The sequence below is a fragment of the Arachis stenosperma genome, chromosome 10 (assembly GCF_014773155.1).
Source record: "Arachis stenosperma cultivar V10309 chromosome 10, arast.V10309.gnm1.PFL2, whole genome shotgun sequence".
Classification (NCBI taxonomy): domain Eukaryota; kingdom Viridiplantae; phylum Streptophyta; class Magnoliopsida; order Fabales; family Fabaceae; genus Arachis; species Arachis stenosperma.
In genome coordinates this window covers 46,882,809-46,888,808 of record NC_080386.1, presented here as the reverse complement: position 1 = coordinate 46,888,808, position 6,000 = coordinate 46,882,809, and positions in this window count along the sequence as shown.

Here is a 6,000-nt window from a genome sequence, read left to right as displayed (position 1 = left end):
GCTCTAATCTGTGTTTCTGGGCCGAAATTTAGGTTAAAATCCGGCCCAGAAACTCTGCCGGCGACTTCTAAAATTCTGCAGATCGCGCACATCACGCGGCCGCGTCGTCCACGCGTTTGCGTCACTCAGCATTTCTCGTACCACGCATGCACGTCGTCCACGCATTCGCGTTGTTCATGCGGCTTCCAATCCGCGCGGTTGCGTCAGGCACGCGAGCGCGTCACTGTGATTTCTTCCATTTTGCGCGGTCGCGTCAGGCATGCGAGCGCGTGACTTCTTGCTGGTTATCTCGTCAATTCTTTGTGTTCCTTCCATTTTTGCATGCTTCCTTTCCATCCTTTAAGCCATTCTTTCCCTGTAATTACTGAAATCACTTAACACACATATCAAGGCATCTAATGGTAATAAGAGAGGATTAAATAAAAGAAAATAAAAGCCAAAGATGCATGTTTTCAATCATAGAATATTTTTAGGAAAGAATTGTAATTACATGCAAATCATATGAATAAGTGGGCAAAGACTTGATAAAACCACACAATTAAACACAATATGAATCATAAAATAATGGTTTATCAACCTCCCCACACTTAAACATTAGCATGTCCTCATGCTAAATTGAAGGAGATAAATATGAATGAACAAGAACATGCAAGACTCATGTAATGCAATGCAACCTATATGCGTATGAATGCAACTATATGAGTTGGCCTATATGATTAAAAATAGATAAGTTCTCTAAGACAAAATATGGGGCAGATTTCACTAATTCAGAGCATATTGTAAAAGCAGATAAATTTGTAAGAAGATAGCTTGTGAAAGTAGGGAATACAGGACTGAGCATTGAACCCTTACTGTTGGTTCATGTGCACTTTAATCATCTCTAGCATATGGGGTAATCACTCTATCCTTCTCTAATCATGCTTTCAAAAAAATTTTGTTTTTTACCTAACCAATCAACAATTTTAAAATGCCAATGCAAACATCATGAGGTCTTTTCATGGTTGTAATGCGGCTAAGGTAAAGGTGAGGATACACATATGGCTAAGTGAGCTTATATATTGAATCTCTAATTAACCCAAGCTCCTACCTAACATACATATACTTAATTTCAACATTCATCTTAGCTACCCATAATTTCCTTTTCACATTCCATATTCATGTATCAACCTTTATTTTAATTTTATCATATGTGCATTGATTATTAAATTCTGACATATCATTGGGGTGATTTTGTCCCCTTATTCACTAAAATAAAGGAAATATTTTTTTATTTTATTTTTTATTTTTTTTTTGTATAGTTTACCAATGCACATAGATTTGTAATTTCCTTTTATAGTTTCACATGAATAGGTACCAAAATTCCCTTTATTCTATTATGATATATTTTCTATTACCCTTTATTCCCACAATTTCCCCATACTCAATTAACACACAAATTCTATCTTAAGCTAACCAAAGATTCAATTGGGATTTTCAATTGTTTTCCGCTTGAGGCTAGTAATGTGGTACAATATGGAACGAATGGGATTAAAAACAGCTCAAAGTGGTTAACAAAGGTAGTTAAAAAGGGTTGGCTTATTTGGGATATGTGAGTTAAACAAACAATGGCCTCAATCATATGCATGCGCATAACACATTAATTTTAGACATATAGGATAAAACAAAATTCAGATTACAATCATAGAGAAGTAAACACATAAGAAAAAAATGTTTATGGTTAAATAGTGTAACCATGTATTTAGGCTAAAGGTCTCACGGGTTGTGTGTTCTTTTTAGCTCAAAAATTCTGTTCCAATTTCAACTTCAAACAAATTTAACATAAATATTTTGATTTAAATCAGTGAAATTTTGAAAAATATATGGTCTTAAAAGAAACTTATTGTCTTTTTAATCAGGTAGAACATGCATGCAATTAACCTACTAATATGCAATCTATCCTATTCTAAAGATGAAAAAATTGGTGTTAGGGGGAAAAGAATTACCTCCGGAAGTCAGGTACTGACCGACCTCCCCACACTTAAGGCTTTGCACCATCCTCGATGCCATCTGTCAAGAACAATGGTGGGCTGGTGGCAGTATCTCCACAGTCGGGACCGTCATGGCTCCCTGTGCTGGTAAAGGAAGTGGAGTCCAGAGCGCCTGGGTCCTCGTCAGGTCTGTGGTTGCCTGTGAGTAGCTCCTTGAGGTATTTGAAACGGCAGTTGTTGCAACGCTCTTGGAGCTTTACTTTCTTGCCTTGTTGGTCCAACCGCTTCAGTATTTGATGCAGCAGCTGACTAGAAGATGGTGGAGGACTGCAGCATCCTCTGTGGACTGGCTGGTAGTGGCAGGTGGTGGCTTGAGATATCTCCCGTTAGGGACGTACTGATCATCCCGTGGAAGTATGGCTTTGGTGTCTCCAGCTCTGTAGGAGACTCCGGCTACTGAGACAAGATCAGAGACCAAGGTGGAGAAAGGTAGGTTGCCCGTGATTTGCACGTGTCCCATAGCATTCCGGATATCTCTCGGTAAATTTAGAGGTTGGTCTGTGAGGATGCACCATAGTAGAACGGCCATGTCTGCGGTGAAGGAGGACTCAAGAGTCCTTGGGAAGACGTAATGGGACATAATCTGTGCCCATACGTGAGCCTCCAAGGTAAGTGCGGAAGCTGAGATTCCCTTGGGATGGGAAGGATAGTATCCGAAGATCCATTTGCTGCCAGGTTGAGGGATAACTCTGAGAACAGCGTCCCAGTCAAAGTTGTATGCCTGGCACTTGAGTGCGGCTTCTTGAAAAGTGTCCAATCTTTCCGGAGCAGGGAGAAGATCTAAGGCTCGTTGAATGGCCTCTTCTGTAGTGGGGACTTGCTTCTGACGTATATAAACAGACTGCAGGGTCGGCAGGTGGAAGTTGGAGTAGAACTCAACTACCCAAGAAAGATTGACCTGTCGTGGCTATCTTTGTAGGAATCCCCAATGTCTTTGTGCAATTTGCGGCTCAACAAATTCGGCAATAAGAGGCAGAAGGATAAGAAGGTGTTCATTGTTGTAATTCCGAGCTGCCAGAATAGGAAACATCTGCTCACAGTAGCGATTGGGAAATCGTGCAGTGTCCTTTGCTGGGAAGGCTCTCTCTTTTTCATCAACCTTTATAATCCCTTTAATTCTTTTTGTTGAGGGCTTGACTGTAGTTGAATAAGGCTCTGCCACTAATGCTCTTTTTGTTCCTTTCCTCGCTGTGGATTTGGGGGTAGCTTTCTCTTTGCCTTTCTTGGTGGCCATCCTGAAAGGAAACGAGGAAAGACATTAGCATTCAAGGGTTATAGCAAGGAAAAGAATAGGAAAGGTGGTAATCAATGCACAGGTATGGATAATGATGTGAACACATGGTCATGACTACATGTGGCAAATCAACAATAGAAATATAGCAAGTTCACGTGAGGAAAATTGAATGCAAGGTGTTTATTGGCATGCCGGCAAAGGGCACGAGTAGCATAGATCAAGCATTCAATGTCCAAATTAGATTACCAAGTCTCTCAAATTAATAATATGTTTGTAAAAACAATTATGGGTTTTGTGAAAAGCAGGCATTCAGAGTAGTAAATTTAAAAGAAATCTAAAAATATTGCAAAATGCCATATGGGCGTTTTCACAAACACATAGCATGCATGTTAAATAAGGTATGGAAAATATTAATTAGAACATGCAAGTAACCCTATAAACTAATATATAATTGTTTAAACAAATCCCAAACAATCCATAAGCAACATATAAAAATAATGACCCAAATAAAATTCCAACACCAATAGGAGGAATAAGAAAAGAAAAAGAAAACATGGTTAGGGAAAGTAGAAGAGAAAGAAAAAGAAAACATGATAAGAAAAAGAAGAATGAAAAATTAAGGAGGGAAGAAGAGAGAAGAAAAACCTTGATAATGGTGGTGGAAGAGAGGGGGTGGAAGAGAGAAAGAAGGGAGGAAGAAGGAAAAGGGGAGAAAGAAATAAGATTGGGGGGGAAAGAAAAGATAAAACAGGCTGGCAGATTTGAATGAGTTGGGCGGCACAAACGGCGCGAACGCGTAGGGCATGCGGTCGTGTGGAAAGCCCTTAAGTGAGGTGATGCGGACGCGTCGGTCACGCGGACGCGTGACGTGATTTGCGCTAGTGGCGCGAGGGCAGCTTTGCGCTCGCACAGCTCTCTGTTAAAATTGTGTTTTGCCAGAATTCGGGGTGACGTGATCGCGTGATTGATGCGATCGCGTGGATGGCCAGATGGAAATAACGGCGCGGACGCGTAGGGCACGCGTTCACGTGGCAGGACTTGTGCGACTAGCACAAATGCAGCCCAAGTCCAGCTCAACTCTCGGCCATTCACCCTTGTTACGTCAAATTACAGGGTCACGGGTTTGCGTGGTCGACGCGGACGTGTGGGGAGGCCAATTTACAAATGACACGGTTGCGTCATCCAGGTGCTCGCGTGGATCAAATTGTGCCAAAGGCTCGCCTCCAGCCACATTCCGGCACAACTATCTGTCCAATCTTCTTTATTTCCAATGCTCATGCGATGCAAACGCGTCGGTGACGCTGACGCGTCGCGTGCGATTTCTCTCTTTTTTTTTATGCAAATGTAGTATGCAGATGAGGTGCAAGATATAGGCATTAGTACGGAGAAGAGTTCTAGATGAGGGGAAGATAAGGAGAAGAAGAGGAACGATCATACTGTGGTAGGTTGTCTCCCACCTAGCACTTTACTTTAAGGTCCTTAAGTTGGACGCTTCAGGAGCTCAGTTTTCAGTTGCGAGTGGATCCTCCAAGAGGAAGATATCTAATCCTTGTTTTTTGTCACCTTCTCACCATGGTAGAGCTTCAAATGATGTCCATTAACCTTGATGAGTTCAGAGCTTGAAGGGTGACTTAGGTGAAAAACTCTGTACAGCTCAGCCTTCTCGACTCTATATGGACCTTCCCACCTTGATCGCAGCTTGCCTGGCATGAGCCTCAGTCTGGAGTTGTAAAGGAGGACTAAATCCCCATGTTGGAACTCTTTCCTCTTGATGTGTTGATCATGTACAACTTTCATTTTTTTCTTGTACAGCCTTGAGTTCTCATAAGCTTCTAGGCGAAGGCTCTCCAATTCTTGCAGTTGCAACTTCCTTTCAGCTCCGGCTTTCTCAAATCCCATGTTGCATTCCTTTACTGCCCAAAAAGCTTTATGCTCCACTTCAACTGGAAAATGACAGGCCTTTCCATAGACTAAGCGAAAAGGACTCATCCCAATGGGTGTCTTGTATGCTATTCTGTATACCCAGAGTACATCTTGTAGCCTGGTGCTCCAGTTTCTTCTATGAGGTTTGACTATCTTCTGTAATATGCGCTTTATCTCTCTGTTAGATACTTCGGCTTGCCCATCAGTCTGAGGGTGGTAGTCTATTGCTACTTTATGAATGATCCCATGCATCTTCAGTAATCCTGTTAGTCTCTTATTACAAAATTGGGTGCCTTGATCACTCACGATTGTTCGTGGTGATCCAAAGTGACAAATAATGTGGTTTCTAACAAAGGAAACAACAGTGTTAGCATCATCAGTACGGGTAGGAATTGCTTCCACCCATTTAGAAACATAATCTACAGCTAACAGTATATAAAGGTGGCCATTAGAATTTGGAAATGGACCCATGAAGTCAATGCCCCAAACATCAAAAATTTCACAGAAAAGCATAATTTGTTGAGGCATTTCATCCCTCTGGGATATATTACCAAACCTTTGGCATGGGGGACAAGATTTACAAAATTCAGCAGCGTCTTTAAAAAGAGTAGGCCACCAGAATCCACAGTCTAAGATTTTTCTAGCTGTTCTTTAAGGGCCAAAATGTCCTCCACTCTCAGATGACTGACAGGCCTCTAAAATGGACTGGAATTCTGCTTGAGTCACACACCTTCTAATTACCTGGTCAGTGCCACATCTCCATAAATATGGGTCATCCCATATATAATATTTAGACTCACTTTTCAGCTTGTCTCT